Below are 13,099 nucleotides of genomic sequence, written 5' to 3' on the forward strand. Positions count from 1 at the left end.
AGAGTGGGAATTTCATACCATAGGTGTCTTAAGTCCTCACAGGACTGGTGGATGAAGGGAGAAGGGAAAGATGCTGACATTCGTGCTGAGCTTTCTGGTTGGGAGTCGGGCAGCTCCTTGAGGGGAGGGTAGTTATCATACTTTAATTTTAAAGGCAGCTGGAGTGAGAGAGGAGGCCACTCCTGCATATGGAATTGGGCAACTATGAGTTAACTGTGTTATTAAGCAATTATGAGTTAACTATGTTGTTAGGCTACTATGGGTTAACTAGGTAACAATGCTCTTCGTAGAATGTACCTGGGCAGCCATGACATCTTCTGTAATCTGTCACCAAAGAAGCATAACAGACTCAGAAAGTCCTGCCAGAACTCTTTGCTCTCCCCACCTCCAGTGCTCTGCTTTGTGTAAATCTTGCTTGCTATATTCCCAGGGAAGCTCCAATGGAATTAAGCTTCATAGATGTAAAGAGATGTATATAAGGAAGCACAAACTTCTATTTGGGGCTTTCAAGACTGATGGGAGTCACTCCCTGAGCTGCCGGCATCATTAAAAGCCGCTTTTGCTCCTATATTTGTGTTAAAGAGTTATCTGTGCAGGGGTCCTCACTGTTTCCTGATTCACGAGAAGTATGCTGTGCCCAAAATTGTCTGCAGCCAGAAACATCTCATAAACAAAAGTGTACTGCATCTGAGGGTGACATTACAAGGCAGCCTTTGTATGAACTTTGGACATTTGCCAGCATTGTGTCTGTGACCTTAAATGAGATTTAATCTGAATATTTCAGGATTTTAATTTATCCAAGTAATACAAGCCACACATTACTAGTTTTATTAGGGAGTCCTGTCTTATTAAGAGATATTAACATGAAGAAATATCTAGGTGCAATGGCTAGGGACATGAGGCCATCTAGATACCATAATCAAATGTTATGATTAAAGGAAAATAATTACTTCTTGCCTATGTAGAGTCATATCATGGCAACAAATTAATTGTAACGTGAGTCAAAGATTATGTAGATTTTTCTTTGCTAGATATCATAATTTAAGGCTATGTTGATCAAAAAGCAGTGTATACCTTGTGAGTAATATTAACAATCCTTATTTTAATTGGCAATTTATTCTCTGATGAAATGACTTTCTAAATCTTCATCATTCTGGACAGGTAGTTTATTGACTACTCATATTAAACTTACAATACCTTGGGTCCTTTAATTATTTACTTTGTGGGTAAAAACATAAGCTTTAGAATCAGGTGGGCCTTAAATTACATGTAAAGCTTCGTTATCTACTTTGGGCAAGACAATCACATTTTCTAAATCTGTTTTCTTACTGTAAAGCTGGGATATTAAAAGCTACTTAAATAGGTTTAGTGATGTCTAAATGGAATGAATTCAAGGCCCTAGCACAGTAGGCAGCATGGAATAATCACCAAAGGGATGGTGAAGTAACAATAACAGCAATAGTCATCTATTCACAAGGCTAGAAAGGGATTCAAGGCTCATTCGATCCACATCTTCCACAATCTGAATAAGGAGACCAAGTTGCTGAGTCTAAACAACTTCAAATTGTTTTTACTCAATTGATAATATATCATAGATCGTTTATGGCAGATACTAGCACCTACAATTATATTCAACCATCATGAATGTACCTGCACTATTTATTCACATCTAAGTTTATTCAAGAAAGAACTAATGATGTTTGTCCTTCAAGGAGATCAGAGAAAACAAAACACATGAGTCAAATCCCATGCTGTAAGTGAGGGCTTGTAGGAGTGCTGACAGAACAGAGAGACAGAGAACATTGGCTCTGCCAACAAAGTCACTTTACAAAGAAGTGGGAACTCACTGTGTTGTCCTCATCATTGTCATTGTTGTTGTTATTGATGCCACTGTGTTGTGCTGGGCATTGAACCCAGGGCCTTGCACATACTGGATAAACATTCTACCCCTGAGCTACACTGACCATATTCTTATAAAGTACACAGAGAGACTCTCAACCCCACTTTACTAATGGGAACAACAAGAACTTGAGAAAAGATATATTACTTGTCTACTATTTCAAGACATATTAGAAGCAATGTTGAATATAAACCTCAGGGCCTATGACCTCTATCTTCCTCTACTTCCACTCTCTTCACACTCTCCTATACAAGGTTTAAGTTAGCAGAAAGAAAAAAGTTAATCAGTTTATTACCTCCTAGGATTACTTTAAGCTTTGTTACTTCATTTTTCATAGAATTATTACCTCATCAATTTATTCCCTTACTTGATCTATTTTATTTTAATGTTATTTTTCCCTTACTAGTCAGAAGACGCTCATTTGAGAATGTTTCATTATCTTATTGTATATAACAGTTTGTTTTGCTTCTCTGGGGAACTAATTTATATATATTTCAAAAATAAGCAAATAATGGAAATGCAAATGGGCTTCCCAAGATACTTCACTGGGATCAAAATTGAATTTTGGTGCATTTGTTGTGCCCTAATACACAATGTCTTGACCCTAAGGTCGTGCTCCATTGGGCCATTGCATTTGTAAAATGGACTCTGCATCTCATTTTTGGATTATTGGCTCTACATGTTTTACCATAACTCTGATTAAAGGCCCTTAGAGCAAATGGACCATAGCTGTTTTTGCAGTTGAGCCTTATTAAAATTTAAAGTACAGTCATAAATACATAAGTGCCTGTTATATAATCAAAGTTCTAAAAATTAAATATTCACAAATATATCTCACTTTATACAACTACAGTCTCAGAATTACCTAAACCAAATAATCATAGTTCTTATGTTATTAAAAAAAACTTAGCTATTTCTACAGTGAGTATGTTGTGTTCATGTTAAATAACTTTTATAACTTAAGAAAATATTATATTTGGGAATATCAGCAAACAATGGTTTTATTCATGGCATACTGCGGTAATGTTAATGCCTACCAACGGTAAGAAACCACCTAATATTGTGTTATTTAATGTCAACTTATCTATTTCACAAGGATTAACTTGATTTTCATTCCTTGAATAGGTTAATATGACTATTCACAGAGAATGGTAAGCTTTAAATTCAGTAGCCCTCAAGGAAGTTTTGGCAACAAGCACAGAACTGTGCTGCTGTGGAGTGTTCAGATCTGTGCCTCGACAAATAAACAATGAAGTCTTCTTCTTACTGATACTAAAAAGATGATGCCAGGGGAAAAAGTTGCAATTAGAAATACATTGTGATTTGTGTTGGAAACATTTTTTGTTTGGTGTTAAAGCTACTGGGCTATTAAATTGTGTGGGAAAAATAAGAGAGCTCATTACATGGAGTATTCTACATTGAAACAGCTGGATTGCACACTTACTAGTTACATGCACTGAAGCAAGTTGAGGAAATACAGATTATTACTACAGAACTAACTCTTCCCATCAGGGGCTTTAATGTCCTGAGGACCTATTAGAGGAGTATTAGCAGGTACATAAAGAAGACTGATGGGTCTGTTTGCCACCCTTCCTCAAATATGGAAAATAAGCTCTGAAAAGATGATTTCCATTTTAGCATCCTTCCCTGATATGAAGGAAAGAGAGAGTTAAGGGGAGAATCCATTAAAGACTAAAAAATAGAAAAGACAGAATCGTAATTTTTCTGGAGACCACTGAGGCAGAAAAGTCTGATCCTTTACTAAGACTAAAGACTAAATAGAACTTCAGAATTTTTTTATTCTTTGTTTTCCCTTTAAAATGATTGCAGAAACACATTTAAGGAACTGTCTTTTGAATTTTGGTCATTCAGACTTCTGATGAACAACATTAGTTCCACTGGCTGACTTTATATTGAGATGACTGGGCCAGTTGAACATACAATGTGTCTCCCAACAATAGAAAAGACCAAAAAAAAAAAAAAGACAAATAAACAAAATTTAGGGTAATTATATTATTTACTATCACTACTAAGAAGAGAATGACTGGTGCCATTAATTGAACATTTACTATTCTGAAGAATGAGTATTTCACATACATAATACCATTTAATATTTTATGTTGGCCTCCTTCAAATTACTTAAAAAATGACAGAACAATGTCTTGCTTTTTGAAATATCACACTTTCTACTGTATTCATTGATGAAGACCACCCCATTTCCTCACTCAAGGAGAAAATATATGACCCATGGATGGTAATGATGACCCCATGGCCATGATTACTTCAGGATGTGATTACAGCTTGGCCTGTGTAACAGAATCCTAAGACTTCTCATGAAACTATCTAATTTTGAGGGAAAAAAATCCAGTAGTGTATTAGTATAGATCCTGGAATAGAAAAATTTTCCCTTTTTTCCTCTTTCCCCATATACTTCTCACTTTAGTCATTTTAGTAACCATCTTCTTCCAAGTCATTTTTCTGTGCAACAGAAATAAACTGGTAAAGATGGCAGCCTCCGTAGTGGGGATGCCCTGGCACTGCATACGAATTTTACTCTTTTACTCGGAAGGTTGCTTTTGTCCAGAAAATTCCTTGGACTGCAACAGCCAATGAGCTGAGAAAACACTTTGCTCAATTTGGCCATATACGAAAGTGCATTCTTCCTTTTGATAAAGAGACTGGCTTTCATAAAGGTATGTGTTGGATTTACTTTTCTTCAGAAGAAGCACTTCAGAATGCAGTGCAACATGAAAATCACGTAATTGATGGAGTAAAGGTCCACATTCAAGTTCAAAAACCAAAACTTTTGCAAGGGGATCAAACATCTGATGAAGAGAAAGATTTCTGAGATGATTAAACCCATTAAATAAACACAAAACAGAATTTTGAAAAAAAAAGAAATAAATAAACTGAAATTTAAATATACTTCTTTTCAAAAGTTGCTGAACCTTAGAATACAAGAAACTGCCAAAGTACTATTGAAGCTTATAAGCAATTCTAGAAGAGCCAAAATGAATGATTAGAGTTTAAGTGGCTATTATTAACATTTAATTTACAGAGGTGGAAAAGCCATTCAACGTGATATTAAAGAGCCATTACTAAGAATGCACACATGTGCACACTGCATTTAAATGGCTCCCCCACCTCTCTTTGGATAGTTTATAGGAACCACTTCTAAGGGTATTCATTGCATATACCTTAAATTTGAAAACATTCATGTTTGAATCCCTCCAATAAAGTAGCATGTAATATTAAGGGATTTCATGATGACTTTTAATATCACAACCATTTCAGAATCAAACTTTTAAAAATATTTATTATATATTATATAGATATGAGAGAATTTTTCCCAAAGTACACAAAAAGAAAGGTTAAAAAATCACATAAAGTGAACCATATGTTTACATAAGGCCACATCAATAACAAGAAGAAGAAGTCTCTTTAATACGTATTTTATATTTTAAAACTGGAGAGTATTTGAATATATAAGAATTTAAGATGACATCAACAAACTTCAGATTTTAACTTAGTATGAAAAAATGTTGTAGTCTAAAAATTATTTCAAGCTCAAGATACCAAAGTGAACAAAAATACTTTCACATTTATATTCCACCTCTCAACACTTGTGCAAATACACAGAACCCAAAATATCTTTTGCAATTATCCTAATTACTGTTACCTTTGATTTATCTTACAAGGGTAATGCATTTGAAATTATAATTTCTCATTAATGTCAGTTAGATTTCACCGGATTTCAAAAACATTACTTCTTTGTTGGTTGCTATGATGTTTTAAATATGATGCAATGAGTAGAAATATTGTAACTAATTTTTATTTCAAAAGATAAGCTTCAAGAGGTGCATGATTTTGCAATGCTAACAATTATTAGTTTTTTAAAAGATGGTTGTATTTTCTCACTAGCATATTTTTATGTATTGGTAGAAAAATTTATATACTAAAAATTGATTCAAACACAAAATGGCTTCTCTCAATTTAATTCATGGTATTTTTGTATGACTGAAATTTTTCTCCAGAAATGGAATATGCACTGGAAAGAGAATCTGTAAAATAAAAGTTTCATACAAAATTTGTAAATAATTTTCTGTGTGAATTCGGCATATTGATTAACTTCTCTGTGCGTTACTATCCCCAAATTTGGAATGCAATTGCTTGCTTTACAGACATCCCCACATTTAATATGAAAACAAAATAAGACAATAAATATAAAGGGTGATACAAATTATAACGACTATTGAGTGGGTGTCTGTTCATAACTCAGTAATTAAATATTTAATTAGCAATTACTACATATACAATGAAGTCAAAAAAGTACTCAAATTGACAACAGGAAAGGTATGTAAAACATGCAAAGTGTTACAACAAAGGCTTATGAAATTGCTACGAAATTGCAGAGGCAGGAAAAGATCATTTTGATCATGAAAGAGGGATAAGGAGGGAAGGCAGAAGTGATGCTATTTGAATGGAGTCTCAGAAACTACTAGGACCTGAACCTCGATGAGAAAACATGGGGGAAGTCAAGGATTTAAAGGTATAGAATTATTGTCTGACCACACAACATGTAGTACTTTACATTGCTAGTTAACTGACAGGATCAACCAAAGTATTTGAAAGAAAGTGAGAAGATACAGAATAACCACATAGCTTCTACTTAGTAATTACTATATAAGGCATTGTGTTTTTATCTATTACTAAGGTAATGATGTATTATTTTTATCATATCCATAGATAGATTAGAAAAATTAAAATTGCATCAATAATTACTTGACTTCAAAACCATGGCTCTCCATCACATTCTGCTTCTTTATGCTCTTTTGCAGAACAGTTCATGACTCATCTTCACAGCTTAGAATCTTTTTACATAGGCATTTTCTCACTGTGATTGCACGGGCCGTACAGAAATGGGTTCTTGTTCTCAAATGGGAAGTAGCAAGTTGAACAGTACAGTCCATCTCCGAGGAACGTAATCAGGAATCAGGGTTCAGAAATGAGCACTCCAGTACACTTACAAGGTCCTCCAAGCACTTACTTGTCAAAAGACTAAATTTTTGGTTTAAATGGAAAAGAACTCATACCTTGGAGGGGGACAAATGACTTCTCTTCCCCATGTGCCCACAATCATAAAAACTTTGGGGTCCTCCATTTGCCCTTTACATTCAGACTACTCATCATTCCCTCATCTCTTCATGATTTCATATTTGGGGCACCAGAGTGCATTCACTACAAACATAAACTTTCATTCAGATAAAGGTGGAGGACAGTCATAATGCCACTTACCAGTTTGTGGCTGAGACAAGGTACATAATATGGAGATAAAAATCCTATTTCAGTTTACTTGAGCTATCATAATAAAATAACAAAGACAGGTAATTTAACCAATAGATGTTTATTTCTTACAGTTCCGGGTTCTGGAAAGTTCAAGATCATGTACTAGATTATTCATTTCCTGCAGATACGGCCATCTGCCCATTGGATCTCCAAAGTGTGGAGAAAGAGTAGCTCTTGTGTCTCTGCTTTTTCTTACAAGCATACTGATATCATGGGTCTTTGCCTGACGAATTCATCTAAGATTAATTATCCACCAAGGGACCCATTTTCAAATACCATCACATTGCAGGTTAGGATTTTCACATGTAAGTGGGGACCAAGTTCAGTGTATAGTAAGTGCTATAGGACAGTTGGAAGCTTTGCTAAATATGAGTATGTGAACTGTCTTAGCCAAGATTTTAGCATGTAACTACATTAAAATGGCAACTACTGGGCCAGGTGTTTAGCTCAGTGGTTCTGCCTCCTGCTTTGCAAGCGTAAGGACCTGAGTTCGTTCCCCGGTACCAAAAAAAAAAAAAAAAAAAGGCAACTACTGGTATTAAAGGGCCATAATTATATAGATTTAGTACCATCTCCTATATTATTTGCTTAAAGCAAAGAATTTGCAATGACATCCATTAAAATTTCATAGCTGTTAAACAATCATGTAAAGAGTATTCTATGTTTCAGGCACTGCACTGGATGCCCAGAGGAGAGGAAGGTTTTGAAAGGACGAATGAAATGAAGTCCTTATCTTTTAAGAGATCACAGAAAACTGGGAAGAGAAGGGATTTAAAAATACTATTGAAATATAAAACAGAATGAGAACATGGGGAAAACGTGACTGTGTGCTAGCCCAAGCGAAATGAGACCAGATTCTTATCTCCATAGTGTGTACATTGCTTCAGCCACACGAGTAGGCAAGGGAATCATGACTGCAATACAGTCTGAGCAAATCAAGAAAAGCTAGAAAAAGAACTGACATCTCAGGGATTTCAGTGGGAATTTCTCTACCAGTGAGCACAAAAGGGGAAGGAAATTTCAGTTAGGTAGGAATTACGGTTAGTCTAGGAATAGCATCTGATAAGAAGAGATTGCAAACCAAGCAAAGACTGTTAGGAAAATAAAAGAGATTAGGCATTATTGAAAGAATAGTCACATACAAGGAAGGGTCAGTAAATGAGACATTTGACTCTCCAGAGGCCTGTCTTACCCTAGCAAAAAAACTAGGAAGAGCCAAAACATGGTGTTTTTATGTTGCTTTTGGGAGTGGTGTGAAGTATGGGTTGGGCTGAGGAAAGTCTGACAGCACAGTGACAGTTTGGGACACCAGTGTCAGTCTTCAGGTAAAAGACAGTGAAGAGACTGACCCAAGACAGTGACAGTAGAAAGAAGGAGCAACACCGAGAGATATTGGTTTATGAATGGACATAAGACATGCGAATTAAAAAATGTTAAGATTTGTAGTGTTAGAAAATAGGCATGTGATAAAATAAAAGATGGTGCCAAGAAAGATGAAAAGAACGAATGATGACTTGAAATTACATGAGCCTTCTTCCCACTGTTTCACACCCCAATCCTAATTCAGGTTAGTCAAACACTAAACACTTTGCTATGCATTACTTGAGTGCAAAGTACACCTGTCTAACTCAAGTTGGTATAATTCTAAATTATGTTGAGATTGAACTAATAATCCACAATTATATATGTGATCACTTGTTAATCAATTCATTTTTAACCATCCAAGGACACTGGTTTTAACTCATATTTTGTAAGATTTGTATAATATCTCTTCTTCAAAAAAAATCTTGCACCTTTTTCTTGATCTTCCAAATAATCCAGTAAAATGGATAACAAGGCTGAGAGCCCCATTTGTAGGTGGATTAAGAGATTTTAATCTTCTGAGCAGTCAAACAATTTCTGTGGAAAGAGAGGAGCAGGCATGAGTTGCTGTGATTTCCGAATGTAACATCAAGGAACCCACAAATGCAGCCTCACAGATAGGCAAGCCGCAAAGATAAATTACAATAAATAATGCATCAAAATAACTCCACATTTTAGGTGTTAGATTTGTACAAATGAGTAAAGAACTACTCGGTTCACCAATGACATTATTAAAACCATGATAGTGATTATTAATACAGGAAAAAGTTTTTTCCACTAAGATTAAAGCCAAATGAAAAAAAATAAATAGTTGGCAATGAAACCAAGTGGCTTTTGGGACCTAATAAAAAGAGATACTTTTTAAAAGGACTAGGTTTGTGTTGAAAAAGTCCTTTGGCCTTGCCTTCCTCTTTCCTACTTCTTGAAATGCATCTGTAAAAATGAAGGCTCACAGACAGAAATAAACACCAATCTTTAGAGAATGATAAACAGATAAAGTTATTCAAATCTTCCATGTCATCCTCACTAGGAAAACTGCTGACTTTGGTATACATGATAAAAATGTAACAGTAATGTGTATTCACTGATATTTTTGGATTTTCTGATGTATGCAACTGAAACTAATTAATATGTATGTCGACTACAAGTGCTTAAAGCTAAACATAGATAAATAAATACATAAAATACATGGAAGAGCATAGAATGGGTGTAAAATTCAAAGAACAGTACTTTTTTTTGTTCCCTCCGAAATAGTGTAATATAAACTGAAAAATCTGGTGAGGAATGAAGTTACTTTTGCAGTCAGGAAAATGCTGTATATCATGAAGAATGAGCACACTGTCACATAAACCTGACTGATTGGTTACAACATACCTTAAAATACTATACTTCTCTAGGTACTAGTAGGGAAGAAACCATGTCCCCAGTTCCAAAATGTTACAGACTAGAAGGAGAGACAGACAAGTACTTGGTAATAAAGGATATATTGCCATAGCAAGTGCAGCTAGGCAGGTTTTAATTCAACAAGGATTCTCCCGTAAGTTTTCCTGAGGAGAGAGACATGAGTGTGAAACAATATTCTTATATTTTAAACCTAGGTTCCTGGAAGGCGAGATATAATTCAAACAGTATTATAATATGGAAGACTTGTGTGAGTCTCGTAGTGTTTCAACTTGTTAGAAGTAAATTTATTATAGGTTGAATAAGATACTCTATTCATATTTTGAAGTCTCAAGTTTCAGTACCTCAAAATGTTACTACATTTGGAAACGAGAAAATGCAGTCAACTAAAATGAGGTCATATTGGAAGAGGATAAATCTAGTGTTCTTGTATGAAGGGAAGTTTGGACACACACACACAGGCACGCACACACACACATACGCACAGGGAGAATTCTATGCCTAGATATGGGCAGCAATTCGGGTGATTCCTCTTCAAGCTAAGGAAGGCAAACTGGCAGCAAACCACTGAACGGTAAGAGAAGTATGGAATCTATTTCCCCTCAGAATTCTTGGGAGCCAACCTTCTCAGGATTCCTGCCTCCAGAAATGCGAGACTCTGCTGTTGTTTAAGTGGCTCAGTTTTTAGTGCTGGTATGTATGCCCTAGCAAACTTGGATGAAGTCTCTTAAGTCTATAGACATATTTTTTTTTAATCACATGCAGTAAGAACTTTGGTATTTTCAAGGATTAGATAAGAGAGTTAATAGTCTTGAGATAAATAGGTAAGAAGGGTCATTTCAAGTCTCCTGAAGGGTATAGTCACTGAAATATTCTGGAATGTCTATGAAGGTCCATCAACAATGCTAATATTGTGATGTAGAGCAGGAATGGGTGTGGACACTAGAGAAAAAATAGACAGGAGTTACTTGTGGACTATTTAATTTAACATTAGTATAAATGTGCATTAATGGACAATGGGAAATAAGACTCAAAAGGGAGGACAGATGCTTAGAATTACATTCTAGATAGCTTAAAGTTGCAATAAAGGGCAAGCACCTGTAACTCCATCAACTGTGATTAATCTTCACTGCCTTTTGAAAATAGGTCTAAAAATATATTAGAGCATTAGAAGAATTATTCCAGAGAACTTTATAAATACTCACTTTTCCTAATAGTCAAAATAATTGTTTTTTTAATACCATCATCATCCTGACCATTATACTATACAACAAGCAGTTGATATGTGGCAAGATTTAAGCACTTTCTTGTGTCAAATAAAATCCTCTGAACAACTATAGGGTAGGTATGAATGTCTCTACTTTATGTGAGAAGAAATTAAAGATCAGTGATAATAAATTATTTGATCAAGGTCATGTTGGTTTTATGTGGCCAAATGTGGATTCAAACAGGACTATGATTCCAAATTCCTTTTTCTTAAGCATTATAATCTTTTCATTTGAGAAAAGTCACCCATTCTTTCAAAAAATATTCAGCAAGGTCACCTCAAGACTCAAGTACCACCTGGCAGCTTGAGCCATCTTTCTAAATTTTTAGCTCAGCTTATTTATAATCCCCTCTGAGATTACTTCTCCTCCTCTCACTTTTTTAGGTTTGTCGCAGTCCTCTGAGGCAGCCGGCTGAGTGGAGGGATGAGAATGTGGTAATACAAAGTCCACAAACAGAAGAGGCTGCCAGGAGTTGTCACACAGGTTTCAGAGGACACATCTGGATGCCAGCAGCCTCAGCTGTTTTAACATATGTGCACAATACCTGCGTGTCCACACTCACATAGACTCAATTGTAATTGTTTAGAAAGAAAAGTCAGCTACATTCGGAAATGAAAATTTATGGGCTGTAGTAGCTCTATTTCCTAAGGCTTCCTAGTTCTGGCTCCTCTATCTAGAACACATAGGCACAACGGACAAAGCCTCCACATAAGTGAGCAGCAAGTGCATTAGTATTTTGTTGCCAAGATACTACGCAAGTGTTAAACTGAGCCAAAGCACACATCCACAGGTTTCACCACAGAATGTGGGAAGAGGGAGGTGGAGTGGTGCAGACAGGTTAAATAAAAACTCATCTGGCTCACAGAAGGCCCACTTCCTTCCCAGAGTTGCAGAGTGTACAGGGTCTTAGGAGACGAGACTGCGCTGGAAGAAAATCCAGAGATTATGAGCTCTGGAACATTTCATATTTAATGGAGAGTGTCTGCATGAATGCAAAAGGATTCACAACAAGTAAGCAACTGTCAGAATGCTACTAACTATCCAGCCCTGCCCTAAATGTTTTGTTTCTTTCAATTCCTCATTATCTCATCAAATTTACTGGATATACATGGTACAGAAACATACATTTAGCCATACAGATGCAAAGGAATTTTCTAAAATACAGCTATTTTAGATATAGGTAGATATCATATATATGTAAAATAAGATGTAGAGACATAATTTGGATCTAAAATTGCATAAATTAGAAATCATCATAACCAACTGTTTTGTCTCGTATGTTAATTCCTGGATGTTCTTCTGTTTGCGACAGCCACATCACTTGCAAGCATATACTTGCAGTGAGTAAAGTGATTGACCAACTTGGATATTTTAAACAAAAATCTCCACTTATTTCTTTCCATGGTTTAAATTCATCAGCAAAATTTAGTTTGTTTAGCCTGAGGAGTTTAAAATATATTTTGTTATGTTCTCTTGCATTTACCCTGCAACACATCTAAACTCTAGGGAGAAAGTAATTTAAAACATAAAACCAGGGCATGTCATATTAAAATTTTTACATAGGCTATTGTACAGGTACACCAATCAAAACAGCAAAACATGGTCAAAATGAAACTTTTTTTCCAGTACTGGGGATCAAACTCAGGACCTTGAGCTTGTGAGGCAGGCATGGCACCACTGAGCTAACTCCTCAGCCCATCAAAATGAATCTTAATGTCTCACAGAGGGGTGCTTCTTGACTTACAATGGATTTATGTCCCAATGGATGGATGGATGAATGCATTGTAATCTGTAATCTGTAATCTGAAGATAGGGTGAGTCA

At 35.6% G+C, this 13,099-nt stretch overlaps 1 protein-coding gene and 1 pseudogene across 3 annotated transcripts in view; one reads left to right on the plus strand and one right to left on the minus strand.

Moving 5' to 3' along the window:
• Positions 1-13,099, minus strand: part of Kcnip4 (potassium voltage-gated channel interacting protein 4) — a 1,104,843-nt gene that overhangs the window by 745,476 nt on the left and 346,268 nt on the right. The gene's annotated exons all lie outside the window — the stretch shown is intronic.
• On the plus strand, positions 4,148-4,748 carry LOC106009582 (SRA stem-loop-interacting RNA-binding protein, mitochondrial pseudogene; annotated as a pseudogene).

This window comes from Heterocephalus glaber, unplaced genomic scaffold (assembly GCF_053883595.1).
Source record: "Heterocephalus glaber isolate CG9 unplaced genomic scaffold, H.glaber_assembly_v1.0 deba00001509, whole genome shotgun sequence".
NCBI classification, from domain to species: Eukaryota; Metazoa; Chordata; class Mammalia; order Rodentia; family Bathyergidae; genus Heterocephalus; species Heterocephalus glaber.